Genomic DNA, 10,947 nt, shown 5'->3' with positions numbered 1-10,947 from the left:
TTCAGCAGACTGAGGTACAGCGTGTACTGTCTCGTGCGGCTATGACAGCTAGGGCTGTTGACGTAAAATTAAATAAATGAGAAAAAAAAACATTCAAAAAAACTGGAACCACGTGAATCTTCCACACTAATACACATTTAATGAAAGCGTCATTAACACTATGGATACCAACTTACCTGCTGTGAAATATGTCTGCAGTCCATGTTTTATTGTCAGTCACATTTGAAATTACCAATTGCATTTGCAAGGGAGAGCAGTGTGTTTCTGCTGTGTCACTGAAGCTTAAAATGGCTGCAGTACTGACTGACTCTTGCTTTGAGCACCCTTTTAATATGACATAATAGGCCTTCTCACAACAAATATTACATTATAGTGCATGTACAGATGCTTAACTATTAGTGTAAATGTGGAACTGTGTTTTCTTGTATTGTATTCTTTGACTGTTTTTTTTATGCATTTCTTAAACTTCACCACATTCACGTGTTCAAATTCCACTCTGCTAGACTTTCTAGATGTCAAATATGAGTTCTATAAATTGCTTTTTTCATGCCAGAATCAAAATCCCCTTCTGAACAAGAGTACATTCCTGTGCACACCAAGTCTGAGAGATGTCAAGCAATGCTTTAAATCACGTCATAACCAGAGGGAAACGTTTGACAAATTTGGAGGTGTTGCTAATGGAGGATGATGACAAATATAGAGAATGACTGTGCAGTCATGACCCCAAAGAACTCAATGTGTGGATTCAAATGTCAGAGTGATCAATACTAGAAATGATCTAGCTGTTGCTTCTGTTTAAAGATTCCAAACAGTGTCTAATGCCAGTACAACATTTACTCCCAGCATTATCTGTCAATTTTATTTACTGTATAGCACAATTCTGAGACAGACTCAGCTTGCCTCATTAAAGAATAACAGAGCCATAAAAATGCAGCAATGCACACATAGGATATAATGCATTCTATGTATAGATGGTATGAGTGTGTCTGATTCACACAAATTCTGCACAGGGAAAACATCTTCACCTACTTTTAAATGCATTTGTCCACAATTGCACCAATTGAAGGTGCTATTGATCAAAATAGGTTATATTGTTGACTGCTGTCACACTCATAAACATTTGAATGCTGGTTGTCAAACTTATTAAATGCAAAAGTTTCCAACCAACTATCAATAAAAAAGATATGAAGTATAAAAAGATATTTGGTACTGTTGTATAAGGATGAAAGAAGAGACAGCGAAATGATAGGAAATTTCAAAATGCTATCAGCCTGAGGCCACTCAAGAAGTTGATTTTCATCAAAAGTTTCCCTATAGAGAGGAGTCATTTTCAGTGAATGAGTTGTACTTTAGTACTGTAATGCCAGTATTATGGATCTTTCCTGCAAATTACAGTACATACTGCTTCCTCCTGAGGCGAGATTTAATCTGATCAAAGTCTAGAGACGTGGCAGAAACTGAGCCACTGAGGAAGTGCCAGGTCAGCGTGTGAGCAACATTCATGCTGCCGTATCTGAGAATACCATAATTATCCACATGCCCATCATTAGACCTACAACATGCAATGCCTCCTGGGTTTCTTGGAAACACTTAACAGAGATCCCAGACTTGAGAATGAGAGAGGCTCGGTTAAGGATGACTTGGCAAATTATGTGGTTGTTTGGGGCAGTGTTAGCTTACCACACAACTCTCATCAGTGGATGGTTTTCTGGCCACCCACAGGTCTTGATCTACTCCCTAAGAGTTTTTCATCACCACAGGTGATCACTGACTTTCCATGTATTCATGGATTGTTTTTCTTTTGGTTTTGAAACATTTTAGTGAGTTAATTTCATATATAGTTTGTGCTACACAGTAGAAACTACTGTAGGCTTGCACTTTCAGTTGTGAATGATTCAGTTTTTAGCTTAGCTTAATATGCTAACAAGAGTACTACAAAAGTGACCAAAGAGGAAAAATGCTCAGTGAAATTAAAGTTTAATAGACCTTTTTCACAGCAGACATTTTGACTTGTCAAACACATGTGTAACCAATAACATTACTACATGTTGTTGGATTCAGTTGTCAATGTGGTTAGTTCGACCTGTGCCAAGTCAAAGCATCTGCTGCGAAAAAGATGTATGAATGTGAAACTTTTGGGAACAATAAGTAACTATCAAGCTAGAAGTAAGAAGCTATCAAGTTTCAGGTTAGCATTAATTATTCTTAGCCTCTCGGAGACTATTTTGGGAATTGAGATTTTGTCAAGGGAAAGTCCATTGTAATCTCCACTGGTTTTATTTTCTTTGATTCTGTCCTGAGTTGTTTTACACTACACAAAATTCAATCTGCTGTTACTGGAGTGAGGGTTTTTTGTGCCAAACATGAGTTAATAACCAATAAAATATTAGAAAATGTTCCACATAACAAATCAGTCAGAGTGGAAAAAGGGCCTAATCACTTTATCACATAGTATTTTAAAGAAGACATCAAAGACTGGATATAGTTTGTGATTTTGTCATTCAAGAGCACTGATTGCATGTAAATGAATCCAAGCTGAAAGAAATCACTGTCTTAAAGTGTATTTAATTTATGTCTGAACTTGAGGGAAGTAAACGTTTGCAGTTTTCCATCTAGCATATGTGCTGTAAGACCTGCAGTAGGCGGATAACTACATTAACGTCCTTTGATCTCATATGGTTTTCTGTCAGTGGCGCTGGAATGGGCGGGGTCGACTGGCCTAGTGTGGAGACATCCCATGTAAAACTGAAAGACAATAATAGGGCCTTAAAATGTGCTGCACAACATGAAGGGACATTTTCCTGGACATGAAATTGAGACAGTTTTTAAGTCTTAGAAAAGATTTAATCATAAGCCTGTGAAGGCAGCCTATAATACTCCAACTGCTTGTTTCAGACAGCCATACCCAAATGAAATGCTCCTTTTGTATATTTGTCATCATACTGTACTCTGTCTGCTGACTATACTTTCTGTCTACATGCATGCACTTGCTGTTATTTGATACACACTGCTCCAAAAGCAAGCCCAAATCAGTTTTATGTGATCACATTCCCAGTCTCAAACTGCTTCAAAACCCCCAAAGTATGAAAACAACTGAAAATCATCCTCCCTCAACCTTATGACCTAAGTGAGAACATGAAAAAAACTCCCACAAAAACCCCATGACATGAACAACCTTGCTTGTACTTTCATGTTCACTCTATAATGACCATGTGCCTTTTTAAATGCATAGAAGCCACTAATCTAGGCAACATCAATACGACCAAAGGATTCTGCCTATCTAAACATGTAACATGCATGTGGACCCTGCTGCACATGTGATCGTGGTGTTCAAACCCAAGCAGAACCTTTTTTTGTATGTTATGTCTTAAATCTGTCAAGTAAAGGTCATAAGTCTATCAAACACATGTCATATATAGGTCTAATCTTCATTTTTGAATTTAGAGTGTGTGGTTTTAATTGTAGGAACATCATCACTATTGAAATGACAACATTTCCATTTTGTGATGGACTGTGTTTGGGATTGGGATGTTCTCTATCTTATGGGTTCCCATATTATTTTGCTTGAGGTCTATTAACACTTGCAACCTGTCGTCACAGCATTTCTAACAAAGTGATTTTCCCCTCTGAGACCGTTTGATTTTTATATTTTTAGAGGCATGAAGCTAGTTGCACCAGCTTTTTGATGGTTCAAACTTAGCCTGGTTATAAAGTAGCCTAAGTGTTAGTGGAGATTCACGCACCACATCAACCTATTTGTAGATCAGTTGGTACTTATATTTACACCTGCTAACTTCCAGGTGTACCAGCACCTAGCTAACTGAACCAAATGACAAATGTAGCATTAACTTACTGATATACAACCTACTTAGATTGAAGAGTAAAAGAGGCAATATAGTATATAGAATATCGTCTGACCTTACACTTGAGCAAAATGTTGTTTAATGATGATGCAAACTGGAAAGTTTTTAAATTGTATTTGAATAATTAGTTTAACTCAAGGTACAAAACAAATACAATCAGAGTAAATGACCAAATAATGTTAGCGTTATGCTAACACTGAATGTAAGTACGAAATCCCTGCTCGGTTTTGTCAAATAATAATTCCAATAAAGTGTATTTCAATAACATAAGGAAATCCTCAGGGACGAGAGGAGGGCCTTACTTGTGCAATTCTACTATGACTGCAAAGTGAGAAGTGAAAGAGAAGTATAGAGTTAGGAGGAGGAGCTGGAAGGTGCAGACGATACTGTTCCTTTTTAGCCTGACTCACAGGACAGTATGAGTCAGGACAACTGGTTCACTACTGTTTATAATGCATCTTTTGACAGCAGCCATGAGGGAAATAACACTGTGGACGTGATCAAACCACAGACAGCCAACCACAACTTCTGATCTGCCAGGAATTCAACTGATTGTGTGAGAACCAGATCACTGATCCCTCAGGCAGTAAATCAGACACTGTGACCCCCTCCTCCCCTAAAACTGCACATCAAATGACAACTGATCTGGCAGAAATCTGACCCAATTAGTCAGACAAAACTAATTTGGGGTTAATGTGTAACTTGTCTGCCCAGCTCAATCAGATGTATCCCACTTGTTACAATCTGCATAAATACTACTATGCACATTTCTTCATTTATTAATATATAATTAAAATAATATTATTTATAGTATGAATGTTTTTTTGTATTTGTTTTGCAGCTTGTAATGCTCCAGTAACTTCCTGTTCACATAGTTGATTGCTTTTGATTGAGTTCAAAAGACTGACAATGCTACAGGTGTTTCTTAGGAACAAATTTACTTATTTATGAGGTCTTCACTAGGGTTTAATGGTGCCATCTGATATAGTAACTCACTAGTTTAAAACCAGCTAATAGTCACTAAATATAAAGAAAGACTTAAGTTGATGAATATTCAGTATAACCCATCAAGCGTAGCAGAAATGTGTTTTCCTTTGAGACTTCTTACAGTAGATTCATCTTGAAACACTTTGTTGTGGGTCCGACCCCGAGGTTTGGAAACCTATAGCTGCTCTTGCTTACGCGGCTGTGACACTTGATCTCTTTTCGCTCTCTCTGCTCCAGCTGATGGGGCTGGTTAGTCACCCTATAGGAGATTATTGGACTGTGAAAACACTTTTATTGAACCATTACTTACACCATGGAAAGCATGAATCACTGTGTGTATGTGTGTGTACACACACACACACACACACACACACACACGTGTGAATGTTTGGCCTTGTTTTACTATTTTTGTGGGGTCTGAAAACCGGGAACCCACTATACTTGTGGGGTCCGCCATCTTTGTGAGGACCAAAATGCATAATGTCAATGATTGGTGCAAACAAATGTAGTAAAACAAGGATGTGTGTGGTTGTGTGCCTACTTGTAAATGCTGCATAGTGGGGACCAAAGAAAAAAAAAAAAAAAAAAACTTTCCAAACAGAGTGAGGACATTTTGGGAAAGTGAGGACATTTTGGCTGGTTTCAGGGTTAGAGTTAAAATTAAGTTTAGGTTAGCGTTATGGTTGGGGTTAGGCATTCAGTTGCGATGCTTAAGGTTAGGGTTAGTGGCTAGGGAACGCATTATTTTAATGAGTGTCCTCACAAAGACAGACGTGTGTTTGTGTGCAGACTCATTTCCTTTCAGCTGTTATGGGTGTAATGGTACATGTTAAATGCTGAAGCAGAAGAATTTCAGCAAAAAAGCTTCCTAGACGCTGCAGCTAATAAAGCCGAGGGACTTTTCTCTTTAAGGCTTCTTAAACTCATGTGATTATAACTGCCAAAATAAAGCTGAGCAGAATTACATGTTTTAATAGGGTGTTGTATGATGACAAAATGCCAGAACACTTTCAGTATGTCTGAAACTCAGTTGGAGAGAAGCGGCACCATCCCTCTGCAAGCCATGACATCATCTGATGTTATGTTGATGACGGTGGAAAATACCGTCTCTCACATGGCACAGCAGAGTTTCTCTGAAGTGTTTAGCTGGGTCGAGAGCTGAGGTGCCAGCCATATGTTTCTTCTGTTTTGTTTTCATGGTCATTAAACCATTTGGTGACCATTTGTGGCCCCTGCAGATTAGGGGCAAAAGCTGACTCCCGTTAAAACTCACATCGCCTCTGAAGGTGGTTAGTGAGAACACAGACTGGCACTGTGTTTCCTTGTCATTTGAAGAAGAATATATGCATGAATGGTTTGTTGGGGAAGGAGGTGTGCAGGTCAAACGTTGGTTAAGTGATGTATACCCCACAGACTGACTCCATATTTATTGTAAACGTGTGAGACTAGGTATAACAAAGGTGGCAGAGGCAGATATACCATATTAGATGAAAGAGTTGACTCTCAAGGAGGTTTATTGGAGGCTGCAAAGCAAAACATTTGCAATTTAAAATTTCCACTTTTCTTTAAACTTTAAATTTCCTGAGTTAAATATTAGCAAACAGCCTATTTACACATCATTAGCCTTAACAACATTAGCAGTCATTTGGAGTCATGTTTCTGGCCAAATGGCGAATGCATGTGGCACTAAAATTAAATCTCACTCTGTTCACCAGACAAAGCCCATGTGGGCAGGTCGAATACTGAAAGCTTATTGGAACAAAGCTCCCTGCTGCCTCCTGCTGATGAGAGTGGTGAGACTCAAATGAAACAGTGATGTTGGTGTCTGTAAAACCAAAACAATTAGCTGAAAGAGGTTAAAATGCTCCACAGAGGAGGAGAGCTGCAGCGTCAAGTGATAATTCTGTTTACTGCACTATGAACGAAAACTTTCGCATAGCAGTCATTTAATTCATTGTTAATATAAATTATAGATTAGAGCACCTTTAAATTGTAGTGTATAAACATACTTTATGGAATAATTCTTCTTGAAGGAGGGACAGAACTCCCATTTTTCATGAGTCTAAATAAAAGAAATAAGCCTTTTTTTTATAAACACAAAAGACACACATACACACACAGATATACTGTGACAAGATCCTTAGGCCCTCATGCCATTCATTTAAAGTCATGTGAAATACATGGTTCAGTGCCGAATAAATGTCTTTTTTCAAAATAAAACGACACATTTTAAAGTGGTCTTCTATTGTGAGCAGCCCAGGACACACCTGTGCAGTAATCATGCTGTGTAATCAGCATCTTGATGTGCCACACCTGTGGATGGTCTTGACAGAGGAGAGCTGTTCACTAGATCAGATTTAAACACATTTGAGAGGAAGAAATCTCTTGTGTTGCTTAGAAAAATCAGAGAACTTTCATTTCAACTCATGAAAAATGGAAGCAAAAACAAAAGTGTTGCATTTATATTTTTGTGTGACAACTGTGGGGTCGCCTTATATTGTGCTTCAGGGATCTTGGAGGCAGAGTGAGCAGCAGGCTCGTCAGAGGAGATGAGGCACACCTGTGCAGCCTGGCTCACCTGTACTTAAGAGAGCAGCCGGGCTGTGCTCTGTTTCGCACTCCCCCCATGCCACAGCCTGTGAAAACAGCTCCAGCTCACCGCATTGCCCTTATTTTTCAATTATATTACTTTTTCCATATATGCTTCTTTAAGATGCTGACACTACTGATATTACTGATTTTTATTGTTTTGTTGTGTTAACCTGCTGCTTTGCTAAATAAAACCCTTGAATGGTGACATTTGCATGAGCTTACGCTTTTGTAGCAAGAAGGAGCCAACTTGAAACAATATTTAAACTTAAATCAAAGACAATGTTTTGATGAAGTGTCAATGAATGTCCACATTTGTCTAAGACAGGTCATTCTTAATGGCTGCTGATCAGGGAGGACAGATTAATTGCCCTTGATGATTAGATCTAATCAAACACCCTCCTGCAAACTTTACCAACTCAAGTTGCTAAACTTATGTGAGGACACCAGCCCTCTGTTTGCTGTTGCTGTCACAGTAACCAGGGCATTGGGTGAATCATGTCCCCTCCCATCTCAGTCAGCAAGAGCGAGCCAGTGTAAAAAAAAAAAAGAGGGGATGTATTGTATGTAGAAGTAGCAGCATTTGCACTGTGCATTGTTAGGCCAGGGCAATACAACTGTTTCTTACATTAATATTTACAGTATTAGTCTCTAAACATGGTTTTTATTTTGAGGAAAGGGGAGTAAGGAGTATTGAGGTTAAGAGTTCCACTTAGCTTTTCTACGAAAACAAACCCAAAACAGCTGAGTGGCGCTCAGCGTGCAGCAGAGGCAGGTACAATAAGCCAGTGTGAGTTTCACAGACAGTTTTTGATGTAAGGAAATGAGCTCAGTAGGTCCATCCTGTCTGAAACGAGCAACAGGCCAGTCCAGCTCTCCTGTACCTCATCATCCTCAAGACTTCAAGGATGAGTTAAAGAAAGTCAAAGTTTAATTTTGACAAACACTCAAGCTGGACACCATATAAAGAATGCAGCTTATTTGCTTGCATGATCCTTCGAGTGTCTCCAAAGCCACATATTCTGACACTAAATGAATGTTGTTTTTTTTTTTTTGTTTTTTTTTCTTCCACAAAACCCCAGATTGCATCCAGTGACAATGTGCCTTCATACAAGAACATTTTCAAATTCTTATCCTAAACCTCTTAATTTTTCTGTGAGATTTGTTCATGTGATTGCCCGACTCGGATTCAACAAACGCAAACGTGTTGCAAATTACTAGTTTTCTGCCTGACTGATGCCACCTGTTCATGAGGAGCTGTCTAGTCAAGACATTTGGTCATTAGCATAATTGAAGCCCCTGAAATTCCCATATAGGTCTACCTGATGTGCTGCATCTGTGGGTGAGTTTCATTGACATGATTCTCCAAAGAGTATTAAAAAGACATTCACACTGCAGATCTTCTAGTCCTGTTTTTTGAAATTGAGAGACAAACCCATAAGCGGTTTAGCTGGATATTGGCTGCCAGGATGTGATAGCTATTTATATGCATTGTTGTTCCCATCTACCCAAGCAGCTTCTGCTGAGATTATATGTACCATACCTTTTTTTTTTTTTTTTTAATATGGTGGATGTTTGTATTAAATGTCCTGGGTTGGATTGTTCTGACTTGGCTAGATATGCAGTGAAGACCTTCAACATCAGGGCCTCTCAACCTTGTTGCCAGCTTGTGGCTTCCTGTGTTCTGGCCTAGAGAAAGGGTAACCTTAACCTTGCATTACAAATTCAGCTTTGGTGAAAGCTGAATACAGGTTCTTCTTTTAAAAAAAAAAAAAAAAAAAAAACCCAAATAAAGCACAAAGGCCAACACAAGTAAAAGTTAATCTTGAACTTGTCAGCTGTGGTCAGTGGACACAGTTCCAACATCAACACCACATGTTGCATCAGTCCGTCCTGTGCCATCCTTCGTCGTCCTTGAAGCCTGGGAGTCGGTGTTGACCTCAGAAATATGGTATCTGAATTGGTGTTTCAATGCTCGGTTAATTTTGTTATCACAAAGTAAAGGGTGCAAAAGAAAAAAACTGCAATTCTTTGCCAAGAGTTGCATGATGAGATTTACAGCATCTAGCTGTAAAAAGAAAAGCTGGAGTGAGCAACTAGTTCGCTTAGCATAAAGACTAGAAGCAGAGGGAAACATCTAGCCTTTCAAAAGGTTAAGTCTATCCATACAAGCACTGAAAAGTTCAGCAATTAAGAAGTTATATCTTGTCTAAAAATTGACATTTAGGAAAATGTTTAGTTGTTACGCTAAGCTAACGCATGCAATGGACAGATATGAGAGTGGCATCAATCTTATCTAATTCTTGGCAAGAAAGCCGGACTGTTTAACTTTTCCTATGACAGCACTGAGCAGTGTCTTACTGGTAAGGCCATTTGATGTCAGTAGCCAGACCAGTCATGATTTCTTTGGATCGAGGTTCATTCTCTCATCGGGCCAACTGTTCTGCCAATGCTGGAGGTTTGGCATGAGCCACAGCAGGAGGAGATACTCTTGTTTGACATCTTTCCTATGTCCTCCAACTCATAGTAGTGGAAATAAACCTCGCCAGCCTCTAAGGTCCCTTTTTTTTGTTTGTTTCTTGTTGGAAGTTTCAACGGCCTTTTCTGTTTGTAGCTTTACTGATACTAAATCTGACATAGGAAAAATTCAAAGCAAAGTACATTGGAACAAACCAGGTTCAACTTGCAGTTCGAGGCTTTGTGCACCACAGCCCTCTCAGTACAAGCTATCCTGATGATGTGTTCTAGGAAGGTGGAAAATTTTCCCCATCACAAATGTTGATGGCAACTAATAAAAGGAAAAAAATTACTTTCAATTTAAACAATTCTATTTTAGAAGCAATAAAATGCAGTTGCCTGTGAAATGTTTATTTCTGTTGAAGCACTGTGTAAAATGTTTTATACTGTATGTGCTACACTTAAGATAGGTTAAATATTGCAGTTGAGGATTTGTCAGTTAATTTACTGGCATTGAAAACACAAACTAATGCAGTCATGCAATTTATGTTTATTTTGAACAGTTTATGGGATTCAACAGACTGTTCTTCGGCCTTGCATCACTTCAACAAACATTACCAAAGAAAATAATACCAATAAATAATACCATGGCCAACCATTTGGCAAATAACCAGCATTCTTAAACCAGGTGCATTGCGTCTGCCAAACGTGACCTCAACATTTTACAGGCTAGTGATTCTGCAGCTGGAGCGCCATGATGCTAGATTAAACTATTAACACTTCTCCACCAAAGAAGTTGCTCACATCAGTGAAATGAATTCAGACACAGTGGGGACACTTATATGATGCAGAAAAACAGAAAAAGGTAAAACTCCTAAATCATCATGAACATATTATAAGTCATGGACAACCCGTTTCATTTTAAAATAGAAATGCAACATTTTTATTTTTGCTCCATTTCTAAACGCCAATCTGTTAGTGAGCACTCATCCTTTGTCAAGCACATCCATCCACCTGCCAGGTGTGGCATATCAAGATCCTGATTGCACAG

Source organism: Seriola lalandi, unplaced genomic scaffold (assembly GCF_002814215.2).
Source record: "Seriola lalandi dorsalis isolate HSWRI2012SDOR001 ecotype SW California unplaced genomic scaffold, Sedor1 jcf7180002054269, whole genome shotgun sequence".
Taxonomy (NCBI): Eukaryota; Metazoa; Chordata; class Actinopteri; order Carangiformes; family Carangidae; genus Seriola; species Seriola lalandi.
This window is presented reverse-complemented; position numbering follows the sequence as displayed.